Source organism: Wyeomyia smithii, chromosome 3 (genome assembly GCF_029784165.1).
Source record: "Wyeomyia smithii strain HCP4-BCI-WySm-NY-G18 chromosome 3, ASM2978416v1, whole genome shotgun sequence".
NCBI lineage: Eukaryota > Metazoa > Arthropoda > Insecta > Diptera > Culicidae > Wyeomyia > Wyeomyia smithii.
The window spans coordinates 1,619,671-1,632,085 of record NC_073696.1 but is presented as its reverse complement, the minus strand read 5'-3'; the positions used below and the strand labels follow the sequence as shown (position 1 = coordinate 1,632,085).

General features: G+C 38.2%; 1 protein-coding gene across 4 annotated transcripts in view; it reads left to right on the top strand.

Moving 5' to 3' along the window:
• Positions 1-1,136: 1,136 nt before the first annotated feature.
• LOC129732598 (stress-activated protein kinase JNK) overlaps positions 1,137-12,415 on the top strand; it is a 131,226-nt gene continuing 119,947 nt past the window's right edge. For all 4 annotated transcript variants that reach the window (XM_055693600.1, XM_055693595.1, XM_055693599.1 and 1 more), the window contains exon 1: positions 1,137-1,515. The gene's annotated coding sequence lies outside the window, so the exon portion shown is untranslated. The remainder of the gene's footprint in view (positions 1,516-12,415) is intronic.

Here is a 12,415-nt window from a genome sequence, read left to right as displayed (position 1 = left end):
TCGTATGTTTTTTGCGTAGGTTTCACACCAGGCACGTAGCCAGAACCTTTACTTGCTTAGAAGTAAAAACAATCTTCTACGCGCTTGGTGCTCCCAAAATAAGAAATCAGGCTAAATAAGCAATTTTTGGCAACGACGACGTTCCCGTTACTGCTGCTACTGTAGGAACGAGGGAAGCAAAACAAAACCAGACTCAAAGTTCTGCCCAGATAAACTTTCGACCCCAGCACAGATGATGGATGAAACGAAACTCGAGTATTCCCACGATGATTGTGAGCTTTTCCGCGTCTCGAATCTTAATTTGTCCTGTCGGATGTGTTAAGAAGCATTATTTTGAAGTAAAACCTTAAATTAGACCATTAACTTTTTATTTGTTTTTTCTTTAATTGACATTCGTGGATTATTCACCAAATTTTCAGTAATACTATCAAATGGTCCTACCCGAAAAGTTCCTCACATGGGATTCTGCTAAAAAGATTCTCACGAAAAACTTTAACAAAATCAAAATTTTAAAATCAATAGCACTGCTTATTTTTGTACATACAAATAACACTGCTTATACTAAATACGAAATACTGCTATACCGTATATGATACTGAAAAAACGGAAAAAAAATAAACCAGTCCGGTATAATCAATGATGGTTCGGAGATTTGTTATTGAAAAACCAACTGATACTCTGATACTGATTCATAAAAAAAGATTTCCTTAATACGTATAAAACCGCATAAGAGATATCAATAAAAACAAATTTTCTTAGTCTTAGCAATTTAGTGGTCCTGATTTTATATGAAGTTTCTTGTCGTAATCTAAAATTCATTATTTTATATTACACATTTAAATAAATACTTCGTTTATGTAAGAACATCGATTAGTGAACACTAATTCGATACCTAAATATTTTTTTCTGCATGATTTTCTTGGAATCGAATAAGAATCCCACAACACCCTAAACCGTCGAATCAAATAAACATCCACGTTACCTAACGTTACACACCGTTACCACTGTTTGTCGTGCCCTGTGGAACTTTACCTCGTTACAATCGAACCGCATCGTTACGCTGTCTGTCTGTCTATCTGTCTATCTGTCTCACTGTCGGTCCAATTGGAATCCGTCAACTCGGGCAAACTGTCACCGATTTGCTTATCTTCTTGATATTTTGCACTGCTCTGGCTCTGGAACCGTGCTCTTAATCGGTGGATCAGTTTTCGGTCGGTTTAAAGTCTGTGCGGAAAACGATATAAGTGAATGTTTATTGTGTGTGAAAAATCCCTGCTTGTTTGAAAAAAGGAAAAAAAAACTGCAACTCTTGTTTCTCGAGTTTTCTCGACTGCTCCCTAGCAGGATCGTGTTTTCTGTGTCACCTGCGAACACAGTGCTGTGCGTGATAGTGACGAGTATTTTGGATTGTGATTGGTGCTGAAAGTGTGTAAACTTTGTGTTTCTTTTGTGTAAATTTTCGTGTAGCTTTGTGGAACCAGCACACAATAAAAATACAATCGTATCAAAAATCACGTAAGTTTGATTGATTTTTTCGACTTGGGATGGGGAGTCTCTTTTTTGCCTAAGGATATCGAACGCTAACAATGGCGGCGTCGCCTTTGATGCAATTTAGCATTGATAACATCAGGTAAATCCAATGTCTGCCAGTCGATAGATAAAACGAGGTTGTGCTAAGATACCAGCGCGTTTCGATTGTTCCTCGCGTACAGAGTCCATGTTACACCTTATTTCAGTCAACTTTTCCCGTATCGATTTTCTGTCAGAAGTGAACCCTTTTTTTCCCATTAGAATCAACCGAAAGGGGAATCCTTCCCACAGTCGGAAATGACAAACAAAAATCCCATTCAGACGCTTATCGCAAACTGGAACAGGCACTCCCAAGAAGCGGAATGCGATAGCCAGCAGGAGCTTAAAATAGATTGTGTTGCAAAAATGTTAACGCTTGGTAACTTTTGGCGACAATTCTCTGTTGTGTATCGATTTTAGGTTTTGTCAACGCCATTTTTGTTAGCACAAATATTTGTGGAACAATCAAAACAACCAACTTCTTTATTTATTTATTTGTTTCCGAATGCCGCTCTAGCCGTTCCAAGTTGTGGTTTCAAAACTCAAGTGGAAAGGTTTTTTTTTTTCTCAGCACGACTTTGGTTTATTTTATAGTCATCCAAAGAGACCGCTGACTGACTGCCTGCACTGCTTTGCGTACGCACCACAGACTGACAGAAGCGAAGAAACTTTACAGCAGCAGCACAAAGAATGAGGGAATTAATCGCTGCTGGTGGTTGCTTTATTTTGACGTTTTGCGATGCCGACAGAGATGCACGACCTCCAGGGCCAGCGAGCCGGATAAAATATGGCACGCAGACGGTACAGCGGAAATGTCGCGGATTCCGATGGAGATTCTTTTTTTTTGCTTGCTTTTTGATACTAAGTTCTTTGAAAAAAGATTTTTGAGAGACGGACTCGACAATTTCCTAAACACTGTTCCCCTTAAATTTTTGCACAATAAGAACGTTCCAATTGAAAACTAATAAATGTCAATACCATTATTGATCCAGTTGGAAATAATTTTATTCCTATTTGCGGAATGAAATTTTGCAGCTTAACAAGTAGATCTGGCATATCATGCTAACAAGCTTATAATTATTCTTATAAGCAATATTTCGTTCCATTTCTGGCAAAATTCTTTTACCATTTTGGTGGTATGTTTTATTATAATTTTTTATCTTGGTCTTATTAAAACTTTGTTCTTTGTCATATGATGCTTTTCTTCATTATAAGCGAACTGTCTCCTGACTGAAAAATAATGGGACAGAGCTTAATGAAACCTTAGACCGGAGTGAACTGAAAATCATACTATCATCATCATTTATCATAAATATGTCAACATAATCAGTTTCATCTCGGAAATATCCCAGAGTAACCATGATTAAAAACAAAAATATTTAAGTCACTTTCGTCCCATTTTTGTCTGATAACCCAATTTAGAAGTTTTCTTCCAACTGAGCGATTCCTAGAAAAATGTGTCAATTTTGTTATTTTTTGGATTATCATTTTTGATTTGGCTGAAACTTTGCACAGATGTATATATTTTTTTTTTCTGAAAAGCTAATTTATTATCTACAACTGTACCGAAGACATCACACTGTTCAAACAAGCCTGCTGGCTCCAAAATTTTCTACAGAGGCATTGCAACCCAATGTCCAAACGCGAATTCGATTGCGCCAGTAGCAACTATAGAAATTACAACCGCTTTCTCTCCAAGCAAAATGTGATAAACACGTAATCAGATCTTGAACGAAGTCCAAAAAGGTTTTGGAAATTTGCAAACGAAAAACGGGAAAAAATCGGACTCCCAACTACCATGTTTCTTGAGAACGAATCTGTCAGCTCACCCGATGAAAACTGTGATTTAATTGCCAAACATTTCTCGAACCTTTCAAAACAAATTTAGCCACTGCAGAGCAAGTCCAAAGAGCAATCCAAGACAATCCAACTAACCTGATATGTTCCAATGTGCAGTTTTCTGACAACGATGTTTTGACAGCTCTAGAGTAACTGAAGTCCTTCTTATCCCCCGGACCAGATGGAATTCCAGCCATTGTACTCAAAAATTGTGCATCACTACCATGCGCACCTCTTAGTATTATTTTCAGCAAATCTTTGGCACAGTCAAAGTATCCATTAGCGTGGAAGAAAAAACTTTTCTGTTACCTGTTCTCAAGCATACTCTAAATTATCACATAACCTCGTTATGTGCAAGTTCCAAGTTGCTTGAAATCTTATTCCAAAATCTTCTATCACATGCTACTAAACCGTACATATCTGAGGATCAGCATGGCTTCTATCCCGGACGATCGACAACAGCTGCAGTTTACCTCACACCGTTTTACGCGCATGGAGCTTGGATTGCAAGTGGATATAATGTAACATTTAACCACGTTGATCATGATATCCTAGTAGCGAAAATTGGAGTAGTAGCATCTCCTCTTGTAAACTGGATGAAGTCTTATTTGGTATATTAAGTTATTGTGTACATTGATGATGATGGATTTTTTGTTTGAATATAGGTAGTTATATAAAATTAAATGGTAGAGTGAAAAAAGAGTCGGCTACACATGTTTGACTCACGCGCGCAATAGCCAATCTTGATATTGAGTACATCAGGTTTAAACCCCTGAAATGGGAACAAAAAGCATATCGGGTTGACAAATTGTTTTTTGGTATGTAATATTTTCGAAATTATTTTACTTTCTTTTTAACAATTCATCTGTTTTCACAATTTAAAATAGGGTTTGGAGCGAAAACTGAAAAGGCTTGAGTTTGCCCGTGATCTGTAGAGCTCGAGAACTATAGTATTATTGGATCTCGTAGCTCGTAGTTCTAGATCATTATCTAGAATCAATTCTGATTAATGAACGCTCTTAAACATTAGGTTCAATTCCTAATCAAGTCCAGATAATTTTCGGGTTGGAAACGTTATGGATGATCTTTGGATTGGAAATTCGTCAATTTTTTTTAAATTATTGGTATTCATTCGTTATTTGTTTGCCAATTGGTTACATTGCAAAATATCACATATAGATAAATCGTCCAGCTTAAACCGATGTAGCGGTATGTGGTGGGACCATCTTGATTATCATCATTATCTTATAGATCGACCTTTATCGGTGAAATTCGGAAATACTGAGTCCTACAGTTTTGTATATTTATAAGGTGTGCCTCAAGGAAGCAACCTTGGTCCATTGCTTTTCTTGTTATTTTTCAACGATATCTGTCATCTTTAATTATATTTGGCAATCTGATCTATTGCTGACTGCCAGAAGCTGCAGAGGTACGTTGACCTTTTCTGCGACTGGTGTAGCAAAAATCTTCTGACCATTAATGTGACAAAATGTTCCGTGATCTCATTCTCCCGTAAGAAAAATCCAATAATCTGGAACTACACAATCAACGGGGAATAAGTCATTGTACATTTGTAGCAAAAGATCTTGGTGTACTGTTAGATTGTCAAATGTCATTCCATGACCACCACGCACATGTCATTTCCAAAGCGAATGAAAACTTGGGTTTCATTATGCGAATCACCAGAAAATTCAGAAACCCATATTGCCTAAGAGCCTTATACTTTTCGCTTGTTTGTTCTGTACTGGAATCATGAGTCATTGTCTGGAGCCCGTACGCAGAAATATGGATCAGAAGAATTGAATCTGTGAAGTCAAGGTTTATACGTTATGCCCTTCGATTCTTACCTTGGCGTAGCAGGATGGAGCTGCCTCCTTGCGAAGAGAGATGTCTACTAGGTATTGATACCCTGGCTAAAAAACGAAAGATATTTGAAGGTGCTATGGTTGGTAAACTGTTGACTGGCCTCATAGATGCTCCTTGTATTCTGTCGCAAATAAACTTCAACGCCCCTGCTAGAAACTACAGATCAGCAGATATAAATAATTAGGGTTTACTTATAGCTTACTGTATACGGACAAAATAAACCAACCAGAGCAATATGTAGATTATTTTATAGTTTATATGTGCATTTTGACTCTTGTATTTCTAGTGATAGTTTTAACAATAGGCTAAGACAAGCTTTTTGACAAATTTTAAATGTTTTTATGCTACGCTAGTGTTGATGTAAGAAGTTAGCTCAGTATTGTTGAATATTGAATGTTATATGTTAAATACAAACTATTTAATGATAAATGGTAAATGTTTTCTTTTAAATGTTATTGTACGAAATTCTGGAAGGATTTTTACGCCCGTTTGAGACTGGCTCTTGGTTATCTCAAGTGGGCTTTTCATCACCCTAGAAAATCCATCATAATCTCAATGGCTAATGGTCAAAAAAGAAAAAAAATACATACTTACTTTACTTTTTTTGGCTAACGGACCGTTCACCGGTCCAGGGCCGAACGAATTAGAGATGTCCAGCTTCTTCTGTCTTGGGCAGCCGTTCTCCAGTCTCCCCGTACACCAGCAGATCGTGCATCTTCTTCCACCGCGTGCGAGGCTAACCACGGAGTCGACGGCCTCTTCCTGGTTCTCTACTGAAGATAGTTTTGGCGGCTCTCTCGTCAGGCATCCTGGCTACATGTCCAGCCCACCGAAGCCTGCCCCGCTGTATTACCTTCACTATATCAGCATGTTTGTATACCTGGTACAACTCGTGATTCATGCGTCTGCGCCACACTCCGTCTTCCAGTTTACCGCCAAGTATCGATCGCAGAACTTTACGCTCAAAAACTCCGAGCACTCGTCGATCAGTTTCCTTCAGCGTCCATGCTTCATGTCCGTAAAGGGCCACCGGGAGTATCAGCGTCCTATACAGCGCTAGTTTTGTGCGAGTTTGCAAACTACGGGACCTTAGCTGGTTACGTAGTCCGTAGAAGGCCCTGTTCGCAGCTGTAACTCGTCGTTTCACTTCACGGCTCATATCGTTGTCACATGTCACAAGTGTATCAAGATAAACGAATTCGTCAACCACTTCAAATCGTTCCCCATCTATCTCCACCTCAGCACCAACACCACGGGGACTCCCACGCTCTCTGCCAGCTACCATGTACTTCGTTTTGGCAGAGTTAATGACAAGTCCCAATCTCGCTGCTTCTCTCTTAAAAGGTACGAAAGCCTCCTCCACGGCCTTACGGTTGATACCGATGATATTGACGTCGTCCGCAAAACCAAGAAGCATGTGAGATTTTGTGATGATCGTACCGTTTCTTTCGACGTTTGCTCTTCGTACTGCACCCTCAGGGGCGATGTTGAACAGTAGGTTGGAGAGCGCATCCCCCTGCTTCAGTCCATCCAACGTTACGAACGCGGCTGATGTCTCGCCAGCTATCCGCACGCACGATTTTGATCCCTCCAGTGTCATACGACTCAGCTTTATTAGTTTCGTAGGGAAACCGTGTTCCAGCATGATCTGCCACAGCTCGTTTCTTCTCACTGAGTCGTATGCCGCCCTGAAGTCCCCAAACAGATGGTGTGTCGATAGGTTGTACTCCCGGAACTTATCGAGGATCTGTCGCAGGGTGAAAATTTGATCCGTCGTGGAACGCCCTCTTCGAAAACCAGCCTGGTATTCTCCAACAAAGGATTCCGTTAGCGGTCTCAATCTGAAGAACAGGATACGGGAGAGCACTTTATATGCGGAGTTGAGCAACGTTATCCCTCGATAGTTGCCACAATCCAATCGATGGCCCTTCTTATAGATAGGGCATATGAGGCCTTCCAACCAGTCGTTCGGCATTTGTTCGTCCGCCCAGATTCTTAGTATTATCGCACTCACTTTTCTCAGAGATGGTCTGACCGATTCTTTCTATCATGGTGTCAAATGAAGGGTCTATTTGCCGCTTAGGTTGCTATTGAATTTGATTGTAATCGAACATTTAGTTTTAGCGCTGCGTCAGAATGTGAAAAACGCTCTTATATCTCAGAAGCTAAGAACATAGTTGAATTCAAATAAATGGGCTTTCAAACCCTTAAACAATGAATTTCATAATGTTTAAACATGTGGTTTGAAAGTTATAGAAAGAAACGAAATCCGCAGACTGTTTAAAACTATAGCTACGATCAAAATATGTGGCCTCAACATCAACTAAATTCGATATTGAACTATTTCAATGTTTGCAGCCTTGCTCGGGATTGAAGTTGAAATTAAAAGTCATTCCTATCATTTCGCTTTTTGCCTTTCTCCTAGAAAGGTATAGCAATCACTGCAAAAACTAAAGGTATAAAAGTGCTCAAAAGGGCCGAATGTCGTTAATCACTCGACTCAGTTCGACGAACTGAGCATTTTCTGCATGTGTGTGTGTGCTCTCCCAATCTCACTCGATTTTCTCAGAGATGGCTGAACCGATTTCAATGAAATTAATTGCAAATGGAAGGTCTAGTTGCCCTATAAGACCCCATTGAATTTCATTGTAATCGGATTTTTAGTTTCGAGGTTATGTATCAAAATGTAAAAATCACGAAACATCAATATCTCAGAAACTATACAACCGATTTGTACAAAATTAGTTTCAAATGAACGGGCTACCTAAACAACCCTTAACTTTTGCATTTTGTGGTTCAGAAGTTATGAAAAGAAACGTGTCCGGAGACTATTTAATCTCACCCATGTTTCTCAGAGATGGCTGGACCGATTTTTAAAAAATCAATGGTAAAATGGAAGGTCTTGTTGCCCCATAAGACCCTATTGATTTATTTTGCAATCGGATTATTACTTTGCCTGTAATGTTTAAAAATGTGAAATCCAGCTATGAAAAGAAACATATTTCGAAGACTACTTGGACTTACTCACTTTTCTCAGAGATGGCTAACCCGATTTCCACAGAATTAGTATCAAATGAGTGGTCTAGCTGCCTCATAACACCCTATTGAATTTTGCTGTAATCGGACTGTAGCTTCGTGTGTAATGTATCGAAATGTAAAAATCACGAAACTTCATTATCTCAGAAACTACACAACCAATTTGAACAATATTGATATCAGATGAACGGGCTAGTTAAGGGTTAACTGATGAATTATGATTGAACACGTGGTTTTAAAGTTTGGCTGCCCTATACGTTTCCTTCTCATTTGATTGTAATCAAACTTAAGCAACCGTTATGTTTTAATTTGTGAAACAACGAAAGTCTATTATCTCAAGTATTACACGATTTATTTGAACATAACTAGTATCATACAAACGAGTCACCTCTCAACAAATAACAAACTTCATAACAATTCGATATACTGTTCAAAAGCTTTGGAAAGAAAAGAAAATCAAAGACTATTGAAAACTATACCTGCTTCGATCGATATATGTGGCTTCAACATAATTTAAATGTGGTATCGTACTATCTGAACGTTTCGCACGTGATTAAATTGTTCGAAATTTAGAGCCCTTTCTTTTATTTCGCTATTTTTCAAGCACTAACAATACGTCAAATTTCATATTTTATACTTCAATTACAACATCAATATTTTGGAACCCAAAGAGTGAATATACCTTTATTGGATTTAAGCATTCATGTAAATCTATTTTTATAAATAATAAGTTTGAATGAGAATGGCTGAGTCTGACCGCTAGGTGGATTAATTTAGGTTTTTTATAAATCATAACTAATTTGTGAAAAGGGGTATGTAAAAAGGTACCTACTGATGATTACAAATATTTTCAGAGCCATAACAGTTTGTTTGATCGATGTGCCGTCTTTATGAAAGTTGTAAACAATAATTTTGTTTTTCAGAAAAAAACATGAAAAATTTTTTTTTCAACATAAACAAATCAAAACAATTATCTTATAAAGCTAATTTTTTTGAATTTGAATTTTATTTGAATTTTATTTGAAAATTATTTCAAAAATAACTTGAGAAGATTAACTGAACATTAGTCGAATCATGGAAAAATGAGAAACAAAAGAATTGAATTTTCAAAAAAAAAAAAAAAGAATAGAGCCAGAACGGTTTGTTTATTTGTGGGGGCTGAGTTGTGCTAAAAAAAATTGCTGCAGAAAAACGGCCGATGAAAACCACTGCCGAAAACGTTCGATACCCTAAAGCATGAAAAATTTAAAAAAAATATAAAAAGTGTTAAAATACATAAAAAGAACCTAGGCGGGGCCTAGCGTAGTATCCGCCAACCACACTTCTAATCCCAACACTGACATACACTGGTTGGTGGGGGCGTGACCCACTCACAACCAACCCAACTGGTCTAGGCTTGATACCAGTCGACACCGGAAGAAACATCTCTGGTATCACGCCTTCGATCGCATGAGCAAGCAGAGCCGTTGGCGCCGGTCCTCCAATCAACGGATCGTAGGTTAGGGTCATGAGTCGAGTCGCCTTTCCGGGCATCGGTAAAATAGGCCAGCAACAGTGGCGGAACTAAACCGATTGAAAGTGAACGAGAATCAAAAAAATAACAAGAACCGAAATAAATTGAATGAGATAGTGTCCAGCTGAAAAGTATAAAGTTGAACTAGAAGTTTTTTTTTTAAATTACATTATGAACATTCTAAAAACTTCAAATACATTCAAAATGATGGCGCAAAAATAACCAAAGTTTAAGATAAACATGAACATTGCATTTTTTATCCTGTTCGATTTCTTTTTTTTTATTGAACATAAATTGAAGATTTAAGAACGGACAAGAAGTTAACCCACTGCGACCAACAGTTTCTGATCTTTCGCCGTATTGTCCGAACGCTATTTGCTGTTCGATCCAAATTTAAACCCCAGAAACCAAATTTAAAGGGAAATTTGGGTCTAGAGCTCTATAGCAACATTTTAGAGAAAAACTTTTTTCTACAAAGTTGTTACATATTATAAAGCGCTTATTAAGAAATGATCAAAAATTAGGGTGACCAACATTTTCGATGCAATCAAGTATCTAACTTTTTTATCTTTGTAGATATAAGAAAAATTTGTTCTACAATGTTATAGCTCCATTAATTTTATATTAAAAAAAAACACATTTTGCGCTCTAACTTTTTTCTTTCAGTTTCATCCCAAAACTGTCTTTGAAAGACTTTTAGAAACAATTTGCAATACTGACATCGTTAATATCTCAATTTTACTCAAAGTTATTAATATTTTTCATCAAATAATATGCGTTTTTCATTTGTATGTCATTCTTTTTGGGGCAAACACAGAAAATATCACTTGATTTAATTTTGAAGGGCATACTTGACTCTATAAGTGGAGGAATTTTTAAAAATACGCTATTTTTTAAATTTGAGTAAATTCAATTTAAATACAAGACAAAAATTTCAATAATTTCATACATTATATTTATATAAAAACACCCAGATTTATTTTTTGGTTTTTTTTTCTCATAACTGGGAAGAATTAATTTTAATTTGATCCAAAAAGATTGAAAATCGATCAACTGGCCAGCATTTCGAAGATATATTTCCTCGTCATCAGGGCAACTACGGTTTACAGTGTAGAGTTTACAATAATTAGTTTTATAAATTATTATATGAAATATGAACACTTACTAACAATTACAATCACAGGTTTTTGTCAAGTGGTGGGGGATAAAAATTCAAACACATTTTTAAAACATCTTTACTTCTCTTTATATGGCGTAACATAAATAAGATATAGCCAAATGAACAAAATTTCTCTAATAAACTTAGTTTCTGGCCGCGTTTCTTCAATCCTTCGGGTATCCGGTGGTTACACAATCTTCAAAATTCTGTCAACGTGGAATGTGGATGGCCCCTAAGCGGGCCCTACGCTTCAGCCCAACCTTCTCTGCCTAACGTTTTAGCCCAGTGTAGTTCTCTGTCGCCGCCTCTACTGTTCTACCGAAAATCTGTACGTCATCGGCAAGCAGGCTGGATTGGATGAAAATCATGTCGAACGTCACTCGTCGCAAAACACCTTCTTGTGCCGAAGTCCCCAACGGGATTCGAATGCACCGGATAATCCACCCAAAATCCGCACATGGCAGTGGTTTCCCTTAATCAGTCGGAACAGCTTCCCTAGAAAACCGTTCTCGTCCATGATCTTGCATAGTTTTACGGTCAATTATATCAAGCTGCTTTAATCAATGATATATGGTGCGTAGGAACTCTGTCCTTACGGCATTTTTGGAGGAACTGCCGCAAAGTGAAGATCTTTTCCGCTGTTTGCCAGCCTTCTACGAAGCCTGCTTGGTAACTTCCCACGAATCCATTTACTAGTTGCGACAGACGTTGGAATATAACTTGGGAAACGCTTTGTAGGCGTCATTCCGGGATGGTGATCGCACGATAGTTCTCACAGTCCAGTGTGTCACCTTTTTTTGTAGATAGGCTACCAGTCCTCCAGTAGCTGTTTGATATCACGAATCGTACCAATCAGTCGATGAGGGCGCTCGACCATCTCATCCGGACCCAGCTTGATAAGCTCCGCTCCGACTCCATCTTTGCCGGCCGATTTATTGTTCTTCAGCCGCTTGGCATTCTTAACTTCACTTCTCATTGGAAGTGGCACGTATCCGTCCTGTGCTGCATCGACGTGTCATTTTCATCGCCGTCCTGGCCCTTTTGCTGTACGCCATTCAAGTGTTCTTTTCAAACATCCAATAAGCTTGTTTATATCAACATTACAATGGGAAAAACTGGAAAAGTCTTTTTATTCCGAATATTTTTTTTGAATATTTTGCGGCTAGTAAGAGTTTTTTTTCCAGTCTACTCGGTCTTAGGTTACTCGTCGCAAATTCTCTAGGCGTCTCGATACTCAGAAATTTGCTTCAACCCGATTTCTGACACCGAAAAGGTAGATGCCCTGCTCATCGTTGTCTCCCGACCTTCGTCAGGTGCACAAGCTTCTCGCACAAATACGGCTAGAGCGCGTTTGTCCTCTGTGAACAGTATTCTTCTGATCTAAAGGGGAGAGATGTCGTACGCATCGGTTTCTAGTCTGACTGGCATTCTGA